Source organism: Lissotriton vulgaris, chromosome 7 (assembly GCF_964263255.1).
Source record: "Lissotriton vulgaris chromosome 7, aLisVul1.2, whole genome shotgun sequence".
Classification (NCBI taxonomy): domain Eukaryota; kingdom Metazoa; phylum Chordata; class Amphibia; order Caudata; family Salamandridae; genus Lissotriton; species Lissotriton vulgaris.
In genome coordinates this window covers 1,734,532,064-1,734,545,967 of record NC_141695.1, presented here as the reverse complement: position 1 = coordinate 1,734,545,967, position 13,904 = coordinate 1,734,532,064, and the positions used below count along the sequence as shown (strand labels likewise).

General features: G+C 46.4%; 1 pseudogene across 1 annotated transcript in view; it reads right to left on the bottom strand.

Annotated features, from left to right (window-relative positions):
- Window positions 1-4,595, bottom strand: part of LOC147706505 (epidermal differentiation-specific protein pseudogene) — a 134,869-nt pseudogene extending 130,274 nt beyond the window's left edge. Inside the window, exon 1 of the transcript XR_015297654.1 lies at window positions 4,553-4,595. The product of XR_015297654.1 is annotated as an epidermal differentiation-specific protein pseudogene (transcript). The remainder of the gene's footprint in view (window positions 1-4,552) is intronic.
- Window positions 4,596-13,904: the final 9,309 nt, after the last annotated feature.

Genomic DNA, 13,904 nt, shown 5'->3' with positions numbered 1-13,904 from the left:
GGCCCAGAAAAGAAAACCGAGTCCCACCAATGCATTTGCGTCTAATTCTGGGCACTGTCAAAAGATTCAGATGCATTGATCTCAGAGCACGATGGGGCAGATGCTTACTAATACACGAGGAAATGAACCTGGGGCAAGTTTTTCGAATGGCTTTGAAAAGAATGCTGCCAGTTTTAAACATTGCGCTCTGCTCCACTGGAAGCCAGTGGAGATCTTTAAGCAGCGGAGTATTGTGGCATATTCTATCCGTAAGATAGATTTCTCTTGTGGTTGGTTCTGTATTATCTGAAGATGATGCCTCAAATATAGTGGGATACCAAGGTAGAGGGCATTTTCGTATTCAATTTTTGAGAGAACAAGGGCAATCACGATTTAAAGACTGGCCTTTTACTAAAGAACCATCTAATCTTACGCAATTTGCAGAGTTGGACGAAGCAGGCAGAAGTAACTGAACTAATTTGGGTGGTCATAGAGAGGTCTGAATCAATATGGAGACCAAGGCTCTTTATCACGGCTTTAGGAATTGGGGCCACACCTAGCTCAGGGGGCCAGTAGGAGGGTGTCTAATGAGCCAGTTTGTTGCTAGGAATGATAATCTCAGTTTCTTCAGAATTGACTTTCAATTGGTTCCTGTCCATCCAGGTTTTTACATTCATCATGGACCTCCTGACAAAATTGTTCGATTCAGTAGTGTTCTCCAAAGTGAAAATTAGCTGCATGTCATCAGCATAGTTTAAGATTTATTTTTAACCCCCAACTGCCTGAAGTCTAGAGATTAGGCGACGTATGTAAATGTTGAACAGGATAGGCGAGAGAGAGGAACCCTGTCGGACCCCGCAACTTATTTCAACAGTGTTAGATTTAAAAGGTGAGAGCCACACGGATTGATTGTGGTCCTCTGAAGAGGAGCTGAACCAGTCCAGAGCCAAACCTCCGAGACCCGCTGCGGCGAAGCGATCCAACAAAATGTTGTGGTTAACGGTGTCAAAAGCCGCAGACAGGTCTAGGAGGATGAGGGCCTGAGAACGGTCAATGTCAGCCTGTCCTTTAATATCGTCTAAGACCGATAAAATCACAGATTCAGTTGAGTGTGCTGGACGAAAACCTGCCTGGTGGGAGTCCAGAAACTTAGAGGCTTCTAAAAAAGAACTAAGGCAGGCTGCTACATGAGTCTCCAGAAGTTTTCCTGGAAAACTGCAGTAATGATATGGGTCTGTAATTCTCCAGCTTTTTAGGATCCAATCCCTGTTTTTTTTTTTGTGGAATGACCACTGCTTCCTTGAAAGCTAGTGGTACCATGCCATGAGACAAGGAAAGATTAAGCAAGTTAAGAATGGTATCAGGGAAGGCCCGAAAGATTTCTTTCTTTATCTTAATAGGGCATTAATATATATGGGAACCAGATTTGACCTTCATTACTAGATCCAGAAAACATTTCTTGTCCAGCATTGGAAAGGTGACAAGAGAGGAGGAATTAGAATCAACCATGCTGTCTTCAGTATTGTTGTTAATGGAGTCAATAGAATTTTTTAATTTTTTTATTTTTTCCACCAAAATAGGAATTTTACAAAGTTCTTGAGTCACACGACATAGGGGCACATTACGATCTCGGACGGACTTGCGTCCGTCCGCGAACCCTGAGTAGGAGGGAAGGTCCGCATGGGCTGTGGCGTTCCCTCCTGTGCAATTAGGATGTGACCGCCACCCTCACGGTCACATCCTATATGTTTAACATTACGCCGGGTGCAGCTTCAAGCTGCACCTGCCGCAATGTTAAAAATGCATACATTGCATTTGTATGCAGAAAGCGGCAGGCACCGCGCGGTGCCTGCCGATTTCTGCATACAAATGCAGGGGGGTACCATAGGTACCCCCCATGTGCACCCCCCACCCCCTTTCACCCAGGGGGCCAGTTACGGGCCCCCGAGGTGAAGATCTGTATGCTTTTCCACAGCGAAGAACCCGCCACGGAAAAGCATTTTTTGCCAGCCATCCTAATATGTCTGGCGTGTCCGAGAGACACCGCCACCATATTAGGGCTTTTCCGCTGCGGTTGTAAGCCAACCGCGGCGGAAAAGCGGCGGACTGAAGCCAAGACCCATCAGCCATCCTAATGTGGCGGTGGGTCTTTGGTGGGTCCATAGAGGATTTTCCACATCCTCCATCATAATCGGCCCCTTGGTTTGGAAAGTTCTTTCACAATATTAAACATTACCTTAGAGCTGTTGTCTGAGTTAAGTACCTTGTTGGTGAAGAAGGCTCTTTTAGCCTCCACAATGGCTGCTTTGTACGCATGTCATTTTACAGTATATTTCGTTTTAGCCTGCACAGAGTACAGTTTTCACCACTTTAGTTCGGCATGGTATAAATGGAGTTGTAGGGTTTTCAACTCCTTTGTGAACCATTTTGATGCTTCATGTTGCCTAAGGCGGGAGTTTATAATCTGAAGAGGGGCGTGAATATTAAATGCCTTGCTTTGCCAATCAGAGATCTCTCTTTCCCAGTTATACAAATCTCCTTTGGGGGCAGGCTGCTCATGGGAAAGCTTATCTAGGAGCGCTTTCAGGTCAACTCGGTTCCAATTTCTAACGGTACTTCTTAAGTGGTGTGTGTGGTTCAACAGTGACAAATTGTTCAGTTTAAAACTAATAATGCAATGATCTGACCATATGCATGGTTGAATATCCAAGCCATTCAAAATAACATTGGTGGACCATACTTGGTCAAGGGTATGGCCTCTGATAAGCGTAGGTGAATAAATATGTTGAGTAAGGTTGAGGCTAGTGAGGGACTCAGTGAGTTCCTTAGACAGTGTTCACTCATCAGTTTCATTAGCCCAATAGTTCAGATCTCCTACAACCAGAATTTTATCGTAATCTGTAGTCAGGGATGCAATATTGCTAGCTAAAACTTTGGGAAAGTCAGGCATCGTTGTGCGGGGTCTATACAGTATCACACATAGTAGGGTGCTAATGTGTAGATCCATTTTAACTACTAATGAATCAACTAATCACCTGACCATGATTGTAGCTTCCACTCACAGAAAAAAGGAGACCTACATCGTCTATGTACAACTCCATGAAGATACACTGCTGGCTGATGTACTCAAGCAGGGAAAAAAGCAGCCAAAATCCAATCCGGCTTATATATTGCCGAGGCCCTAAACCATAGGCAAGCAGTAACATGCCCACAGGAGCCATGTACCCTTTTCAACAAACTCCCGTCTTTTTTTTATTTTAAAGGGAGCTCTAAGGAAGTCAAAATAAGGTCTAATTAATGTTATACAAAAAAACAAAATGTAAAGTGTGACCCAGACATCCTGCTCCTATAAATCAAACGCCCCTCCCAGCCTGTATACCTCAAGGTCGAGACTGGAAGTAGGCGAGAGCAGCTGCATGAGGTTAAAGAAGAGTGGGTCTATGCCCCAGCTTCAGCCCCTGCTGCCCAAGGCTAATAGAACAAGAGGGGGCAACCGCCTGTGGCTAATACAAGAGCAGACTGGTGCTTTGAGTGAGGCTATAGAACAAAGGCCGGTGCACCACACACGTATTTATGTATAGAGCAAGTGGGCCGGTGCACCATTCATCAAAGGGCAGGGAAAAGGGCCCCTGCAGCACACTAATCCTTTCGGGTTCCAGAGTAGAGTGCGAGTCGTTGAAAAGCACTTCGCCTTGCCAGGGGTAGTAAGCGCTATATAAATACAATTACTTTGGACTGAAATAAAATGGAACCAAGCTCCTTTCACGGCCACATGTCCAAAGTCAAAGTGAAGAGACACTAATAGCCTGCTCCAGCTCATATGATGAATAAAGTTCCTTACCTTAAAAGAACGAGTTCTCCCTCACTCTGTAAGAGGCGGCCTTAGGCACGTGCAAGCTGTGCACCTGCACAGGGCCGCCAAACCCCAGGGCCCGCAACGCCAATATATATCCTTAATATAATAATCATCTGATGATGGATACATATTTGCGTGGCGCCCCCTGGCAGGGATTTGGCGGCATCCGGCTCTGTTGCACTTCAACGTTTTATTAAAACACCTTCCTGAGCTCCAGGGGGCTCCGCTCCGCCCGAACCCCCTTCTTCTGGGGCCCCCTACCTATGCTCCCTGCCCAGGGCCACCATGAGCCTAGAGCTGCCCCTGACTCTGTCACTGGGGATGCTTCAGCATCCCCAGTGAAAGTGAATTGAATGGCACAAAAAGGCACTGGAAGTGCAGCAGAGAGGGCATAATAGGAGGAGATCCCTTGGAGTTATGGAAAGTGTAAAAAGCCGTAGGATTGGGTGAACAAGTGGCAGTAATAGCTGGCATATTACTCATGTAAGTAAGGAATGGGACGGGGAAGAGGAGTTAATAGGGGTTCCTTGTTAAATGTATGAAAAATGGTATTTTAATACTTATTTTTGTTTCTGTCTTCTAACAAAAACAATTCATGCACCATTCTTGCAAAGGAAACATGAAAAGCATTACATTTTTCATCTTTTTTATTTAATGGAATAGCACTAAAAACAGGCATTTCATCTCTAAATGGGAGCATGTGTAAAATAAAGTTACCTTCGGTGTAGCTCTCTTTCTCTGTCTGCTTGTCGGTCTGTCCTATAACACAAAATAATGCAAAAGGTCAGCACACCTTTAGTCTGTGTGAATCCTGCTGAAACATGGGAGTGCTGCACTGATTTGTGCATCTTCACCACCCACACACCTCTAAGCAGGGGTGTACTAGCAGAGGTGCAGCAGCTGCAGTGGCACCAGGCCCAAACTCACCCCAATTAATGGCTGCAATACAACACTTAGGAAATGGGGCACTGAGATTGTTCATTGTGTTGTGGCCCATGGGATCCTTTCTATGTCACTGCCTGTAAGCATCTTGCTGGAATTCGTGCTCCTGAACTTCAGCTCTTCTCTTAATACACTTCACACCATGGCATCATTTTGATGACTACAGCAAAGTTTTTTCCCAGTTAGGTAAACAGGTGATCGAGTTCTTCCATTGTGCCCAACCTTGACCAACTGATGCACTTTCACAGGCGCAAACTTGGATACCATGTGGTATCCATCACTCAATCACATTGTTTATTAGAATTTACAGATAAAACCATAAAAGACATAAGATTTCAATAAAATTAACACTGTCACTCACTTACTCACCAGCAGAAGGGTTTGCTTACACCTTCTCGAAGGCATTCACGAATCTCACAGTCACTCACTCAGTACACACTCATCTATACATTTACTGACACACTCAGTGCCATATTCAGTTACTTATACACACCTCACTATTCATAAACATAATCCACAAATCAAACAACCACCCAATTCCCACATATGCACTCTCAGCATTGCATTACACACTAACACTTGAAAAACTCCCACACTTGTCGCACCCACACCTTTCCACACTCAGTCACAATCTTGACAATCATCTGCAGTCAACCACAAACACACACACACACACACACACATCCATTGACACTAGTTTGACCCTTCAATGTCACAAAACTGCGCATGCGCCTACCTGGTGTGACCTTTCACTGTCACAAAACTGGGCATGCACCGACTTCCATGTTCACTTGTGTGCACACACACACACAATTAAAGCTCCCACCATCCCCTTCACATGTTCATCAGTAGGTATTGTTCTGTCCTTGCCTCTAGCTGCACCAAGCGTGAGATGTGGAGATCCCTGGCCCCTCTCTCACTTGTTCTTTTGTCCTAACTTTTTATCCATCATCCTTATCATTATTAATATCATATATTGGTTTTGCATTGCACGTTAGTGTAGCTGTTGTGTCACGTGTGAGGATGCCACTTAGTGCTTAGCAATCAACGTGTGTTCTGTTGTTCTGTATATGACTTTGTTTCATGAAGGGGTTGTTAGTTTGAGAAAGTGTATCACAACATGCACTAATGCCAATGTGCACAACAAAGTAAATGTCGAAGTGTCTGCGGCTTAATGTCTACCTGGCTTTAATGCACTAACACATGCAAACACTGGCATGGCAAATGCTGTTTGCAGCTACTAGCACTTTAAATCCAGATCTATTGGCTTTGCCAATGCTTGTTAACATTTTAGTTGCATTCCATTGTCTTTCCAACTCTGGATACGAATTTACTCCAACCCTTTGCTGGTTAAATTCTCTGACCACTTCCAGGATAAGAATGGGTGTAATTTGTGAATGTCCACAAAGCCACCAGTTTGGGGTGTTCACAGGATCTTAAAACAAGCCATGCCATTTCCATCATTGCTCAGGGATTACTACTGCAGAATATACACAATCGTGCAGACACTCACTCATGAGTAAATGCATTGCCACATGCTACGTATCATTTTGTGCCTACCTGACAGGAGTAAAAATGAGTGTTTAATCATTCTCCCAATATCTGTGCTTGTGTGTATGTGTGGGTGTGTATACATGTGTGCAGGTGTGGCGCGCACTCTAATATCTGTGTAACTCAGTTTTGATGTGACATGTCTGTGTGGGTTTACAGATCTGTATTTGCATGTGTATCTGCATGAGTGTTATGTATGTCAGCAGTCATGCAAGTTAGGCTTATGTGTGTGAAATGCATTTATGTGATGTGTCTATACCCCAGTATGTATACCCCAGTATGTGTTTATACCCCAGTATAGGCAGAGTGACAGTGCATCACCGACACCATGACAATAGGAGCAGCACACCTACTCCCTATCTGAGACTATGTTAGTTTACAAAAAGGAGTGCTAGCATCCATGCACAGTACTCACCCGCAGATGTCCCCTCTTCAGTCTCTCCTTGCACTTGCCTACCAGACACCCTCTATATAAGGCCTGGCTTCTGCCCCTCCCAGGCCTCCAGGGCACTATTTTCCATATGTAAACAGCCCCCAGTTGAGTTTTAAGCAACCCCCTAATCGAATCAGTTTCTAAGCATGCATTGAAATGTCTAATTATGCAAATATAAGCACATCTCTTCAGGCACACAGAATACATTGTCAAAGTCACAAGTATGAATAAATCAACCCTGTCCAATGTGCTGAGATGATGTGACACAGAAGCGGCTCGGTTTAGACAGACGCGGATCAGCTGGAACTGGTGACGTGTAAGAGCCCTCTCACGACTGCCTTTCTGCCACTGAGAACATCATTTTACCTTCCATGAACTCCGCAAAACCCTGGCTCGCTACTTCCACAAGATATCCAACATCCACAGCAATTATGAAGCCCTACCCATCCACCTCTACCGCCTCTTTACGCCAACCGACGCCACCTTCAACCATCTGCTCACCACATAGACCACCACAGAGATCAGGAACTCCATCCACTCTGGAGCCCCCACATACCCCTGCCCCACCTTCTCTTTAACCTAAGGAGCAAGGAAATCAGCTATAAACTCACTTACATTCTCAATGGATCCATCACCACAGTCACCTTTCCCACTTAATGGAAACAAGTAGTCAGACACCTCCTCAAGAAACCCTCTGCCATAGTCCCTGAGAAGGTCAGCAACTGCTAACTGTAGCCGGAAAGCAAAAATATGCTGGACACCTCCCAATCTGACGTCCGCACTAACCACAGCACAAAGACAGCCATGATCGCCACTACAGACATCATCAGGTCCCTCCTTGACCACAGGGAAACAGCAGCCCTGATGTGTATCCCACCACACCCTCATCAAAAGATCCTGCCACATCGGATTCTGAAAGACATCCTCAAAGGGTCACATTCTTCCTCACAGGAGGAACCCAAAAGATCACTTTAGAACCCAAAAGCATCATCTGCAGAGTCCAACAAGGCTCATCCCTAAGCCCCACCCTGTTCAACACATACATGACACCCCTGGCTGACATTGTCAGAACCCAAAGCCTCAACATTATATCATACAGAGAGGACACCCAGCTCATCATCTTGCTCTAGGAATACACCGCCACCACCAGGGCCAACTTCCACAATTGCATTACGAGAGTTTCCAGCTGGATCAAGACCATCTGCCTGAAGGTCAACACAGACAAGACCTAAGTGCTGATTTTTGGGAACAACGCCTCCCTGTGGAACGACAACTGGTGGTCCTCAGTACTTTGACCCACACCGACAGACCACGCCCACAACTTCGACCAGCAAACTCACCATGATACGTCAGACGAACGCAGTACCCTCCACCTGCTTCCACATCTTCCCCATACTCCGAAAGAACTTCAAATGTCTGCCCGTCTGCACCAGGAAAGCCGTTGCTCGAACTCAGAACAATACTGTAAAAGAGACCCCAACCGATATAGAACTTGGCTGCCAAATCATACTTGACCTCCTCAAACTGACCTATTTCACCCCCTACCTCAGGAACCTCCACTGGCTCCCAATTCAGAAAAGATTCCAATTCAGGATGTTAACACGTCTTACAATTCCCTTCATGACCATGGACCAGCATACATCAATCAACGCCTGAACTTCCACCAAGTCTCCAGACGCCTGCACTCCACCCCATCACCCTAGCTCACACTTCCTGCATCTGCCGAAGTAAGAGTAGAGGACGCTGCATCTCTTACCTCACCTCTAACACCTGGAACAACCTACACCTCCAAACATCGTCCTCTCTCCCTAAGTTCCGAAACAAACTCAATATCCAGCTCTTTGACTGATCCCAGCAAGATCCGAGAGCCTAGACACCCTGATGGGTGATTAGTAACCGTGGGTGGGTAACTCCGCTCCGCCACCGGAGTTGGCGGACATTTGCCTACTCCGCACTCTGTTGCGAACGCGGAGGTAGGCAAAACTCCAACTCTGTGGTGGTGCAAAGTTAGCCAGCCTCTCCTCAGTCTCAAATTATTTAAAATGTAAAAATGAAGGCACCTACCTGCGTGGCTGTCGCCTCACCTGCCTGGCCGCTCTCCTTCCTGCTAAGTGCTTCCTTCTTGAATGAAAAAACCCTACGTTGTATGTCTTGTGCGTTTTCATTGAAGAAGGAGGCGATGAGCAGGAAGGAGAGCGGCTAGGCAGGTGAGGCAACAGTTACACAGGTAAGTACATTCTTTTTAAAATTTTAAATAATTTGGGAGGGGGGAGCGGAGTGGAGCAAAGTGAAGCAGAGCTCCATGAAGTTGTTTTCAAACTCCGTGGAACTCCAGTTGAGGCACTACACCAGCTCCGCCCATCCTTAGGGCCTCATTTATGAGGCTGTGCGTCACTTTCTGTGACGCACCAGTGGCGTGAAAAATGCGCCTTGTTGCGCCATATTTACAAAGTGACGCATCTAGGTAGATGTGTCACTTTGTAAACCCCTGCGCTACATTATACCTGCGCCATTTATAATGTATGCAAGGGGGGCGTTTTCACGCAAGAAAGGGTCATGGAAGTGACGCAGTGAAATCTATAAGATTTCACTGCGCCATTTCTTGGCCACTAATGCGTCAAAATCTTACGCCTGCTTCATGGCCGGCGCAAGACTGACGCAGGCACTAACAACATGGGACTTGCCCATTTGAAAGTACACATTGCTGGAGTTGCGTCACTTTTGTGACACACTCCAGCAATGCCTCATTTTTGCGCCTACTTGTACGTCAGAAATACTGACGTATCTGTAACTTTTTGCGCCATGATGCGTCATACTGTAAATATGACGCATCAATCATGTTGCAAGGAGTGTGCACTGAGAAGTGACGCATCGCTGCTTTCACGCTCTACCTTAAATCCTCTGAACGCATGATCAGCCTCCTATTTCCCAAACCTGTTCATCACTCTGTTTCTGCTTGCTTGACAATGCCAGTCCTGGACACCTTTCTGGGTAACTATACTCTATAAATTCATAAATGACTAAATAAAATAAACAATGGTCAATTGTTTACTGGGCCTTGTCTGGGCGATTAGTGCTCCCAGATCCCTGGAGATCAAGACATGTTGCGCCCAGATTTGGGTGATGTTAGGGCCCAGGTGTGGGTGATGTAGGGGGCCGAAGGATATGGGGAAGGCCCAACTTAAGGGTATGTGGTGATTGAGAGATGGATTATTCAGTTCATGGATTGATGGCTGCCTGAAAAGATGAGTAAATTGATCGTCAAGGAGTGTTCATGAAAGGTTAGATGGGTGAATGCATGACTGAGTGTGTTCATGATTGCTTGTCCCCTGGTTTTGGTAAATCATCCAGTCCTCCTTCCATTTCATCCTTCATCCAACATTCTCACATCTATAAACATAAATATACTCAAACTCAACTATCAATGAAGATGCGCTTGCAAAAATGGTGGTACCTATTAACTTTGCCAATGCCAACTCATTTACAGTTACAACCCGGCGATGTCAACTGTAGGCCCAGGAATGATGAAATAATTCCAGATTCCCAGAGCAACTACATTGTAAATGTTTTTCATTTAGATACAATGTATTCACATTTTTCTTATGTGGTTTCATGCTATGTGGTTTTATGTGAATATGCTCGACATCTGTGGAGAATGTGAACCCTGATTGGACCCTACACTTCTACTGGATTCAGATTTGCATCTTCATCCTTTTTACTTCTAATGCTTTATCTGCTCCACTGAAGCCTAGAAGACAATTAAGGGGGAACCCAGGAAAGTGTGGTAAAGAATTTAATTCAGTAACAGTCTGAGTAGGATTGGGGCTGTGATTGTCACATGTCCGGCTCCGAACTGATTGTGTTGGCCTCAATGCATGCAACAGGGTTGTCCAATGCAAGTCTACAAGAACACAATCTGTGCCTCAGTTCAGGACAATCACTGGTTATGTATATTATTTCCATTTTGATGTAATGAATGTATATGTTTTTTTAGATAATTTGAATGCATCTGCCCCTCTTTTCCCTGGTTTGAACATTTATGGCACACAATAAGCTCACAATCAATAGCAAAATATGTTGTCTGCACTGAGGTCACAGGAACTGATGGTTAATATAGTAATCGCATGATCACAGACTGGTCTATCTACGATTGGATCATCAGCACCAGTCTGCGTGTAAATAATCAATCTCATTGTAGTTGTTTTTATAGAGATCAATTAAACAATCGGGGTTTGTAAAGTGTGGCTACTCACTCAATAGGGTCTCAAGGCACTGGGGTGGGTACTGCAGATCCAACTGCGTGTTGGGTGTATTCAAAACACCAGGTCTTGAGGTCCTTTCTCAATTGGGACAGTCAGGGGGAGTGCCTGAGGTAGAGGAGCATGGTGTTCCAAGCAGTGAGATATCAGAAAAATCTTCCTCCTGTCCTGGTCCTATGGATCCATGAGACGGTGGCCAGTGACAGCTGTGCAGAGCTGTGGGGTAGTTGGGTGTGCGGAATGAGAGGCGGTGGTTCTCGTATGCTGGTTTGGTGTTGTGGAGAGCCTTGTTTTTGTGGGTGAGGAACTTGACGATTATTCTTTTGTCAACTGGGAGACAGTGGAGTTCACACAGGTGTTGTGTGATGTGGCTGCGGCGGGGGCTGTTTAGGACCAGTCTGGCTGCGGAGTTTCGAATGTTCTGTAACTTCCGGAGGAGTTTCTGGGTGATGCCAGCATACAGTGCATTGCCATAGTCCAGTCTGATGGCTTTGGCTGGGAAGGGAAGCGGAGATATGGGCCTGAAATTCTTGAAGTCCGTGGGGTCTATGGAAGGCTTTTTCATCCGGGAGTTGATCTCGGCTTGTTTCCAGTTATCAGGGAAGGTGGCAGTTTCGATGGAGCAGTCGATGGTGTGGCATAGCACAGGTGTGATAGCTGCTCTGTGGCAGATATGGTGCGGACAGTGATCTGATGGACCTCCAGAGTGGATTCTTTTCATGGTGTTAAGGGTGTCGTCTATTGTGAGTGGGGTCCAATTGAGCAGGATATGGTGGGGGGTGGTGGCGTTGGCTGCGGTGGTTGCGGAGGTGGTCAAATAGTTTTGGGCATAAAACCTGTCATAGATCTGCTTGATCTTGTGGTTAAAGAAGGTGCCGAATATGTTGCAGAGGTCTTGGGAGGGTTGGGACTTTTGTGGTCTTACTGATAGGCTTAACAAGTTCTTTAAGGAAGGCAAAGATTTCTATGCTGTTGTGTGAGCTGCCATTGCTCCTGTCTTGAGGGCAGTTTTCTTTGTGGTTTTGATGAGGTGGTGGTGTGTGGTGGTGGCTGCTTTGCAGTCAGCGTGGGCTTCCGGGGTTTTGTTGTTCCTCCATCTAATTTTGAGCCATCTACAGGTGCTTCTGGATTCTTGGATGGTGGGATGAACCAGCTTGCTTTCTTGACATGTTGTTTTCTGGGAGGTTTCTTGTGTGGAGGCAGGGTGTCAGAAGAGTTGGTGGTCCAGTGATGTAGGTTGCATGCTGCTGTGTTGGTATCCATGGAAGCCAGTGGCAGGTTCTGCTGAAGAAGGTGGTGAGAAGTTCTTCAGTGACTTTGTTCCAGCTTCTGTGGGGGAAGCCGTAGATTTGGTGAAGGCGAAATTAATGCTGTCATGGTCGGTTCAGAAGAGTTCGGTGGTGTGGCTAAAAAATTATGCTGTCGCTGGCAGTGTGTCATGGAGGTATTTAGCTGCTTGAGTCATATGTTGGCAAGGTTCTCTAGTAGGGATGAGGTGTTCTGGGCGTTTGGGTTGTCCAGGTGGACGCTGAAGTCACTGAGTAGAATGTAATTGGTGGATGCGAGGGCCTGGGGTGTGATTAAGTCCATGATGGCATTGGCGAAGCTAGCCCAAAGAAAGGTGGTCGGTAGATGAGGGTGTCATAGAGCGCGGTGTATGGGTTTGTCTGGATCAGAGAGGAGAGGTGCTCCATGAATTTTGCTGGTGAGAAAAGTGGCAAAAATAAAATGACAGCAGAAATAAGGTAGAAGGACAAGATGTCTGAAAAAGAGGGAGAGAGGGCAGAACAGCAGCAGAGCAGGGACGTTCTACCACTGGCCCACCAGGGATGGGTGGAGGAGGGCCTTGAACTCACTATCCAGCAAGGGTCAGTGGGTCAGCAGGGCAGCAACAACTAGGTCGAGCAGCGCAGGAGGGAAGGAGGTCACTGACCAGGTCAGTGGGATTGCTCCTATCTCCATGCAGTGGCCGCCATTAAGTAGTGTGGGGGTGCTAGTCAGCTGGGAAGCCGGAAGCAGGAAGCTGAAAATGTTGCTCTAGAAGGGGGTGGGCTGCCGGGGTCCGCAGCAGCACAAAAAAGGGTCAAGTGAAAGTGGAAAAGTGAAGAAGAGTAAAGAGAGAAAAGTGGCAACAAGAAAAGAACAGCAGAAAAAAGGTTGGAGAAGATGGGAAAGGAGTCCGAAAAAGACAGAGAGAGGGCAGAACAGGAGCAAAGCAAGGATGCTCTACCACTAGACCACTAGGGATGAGGCACAGGTGGGAGCCTGCGGGTGGAGGAGGGTCTCAAACTCACTGCAAGGCAGCAACTATTTGGTAGAGCTGCGAGGGAAGGGAGCAGGTCACTGACCAGGTCAATGGGATTGCAAAGTCCATGTTACTCAAAGGCAAACATTTTATCTAGGCCACGGGAACTCATTGTACGGCTGCGGGCCGCCAGAGGCCCGGCAAGCCTTCCTTGGCTGCCCGCGGACCTTGCAGACATTGTACCTGTTTTTTACTTTTTTTTATTTTTGAAGAGTGTCAGCAAACACCGCCGTGGCAGCGTGGACTCCAAGAGGCTCTGCTCTATGGGGACCTGGCGATTCCAGCGATAGTCAGAGTGGAGATGCAAGGGTCCTAAGAGGTGAAATACAACAATACCTCATTAACAAGTAAATGGTTTTTTAAAGATCTGTGAAGTACAGAGGTAGGGAGCCATAGACATAGGTAGACAGAGGAAGGGATACAGAGGGAGGGAGACAGAGGGACAGAGACAGAAGGACACAGAGGGTGACAGACAGAGGGAGGGAGACAGAGGGAAGGAGACAGACAGAGGGAAACAGACAGGGAGGTAGACAGAGGAAGAAGGGCAACAGAGGTAGGGAGACAGAGGGATAGAGGAAG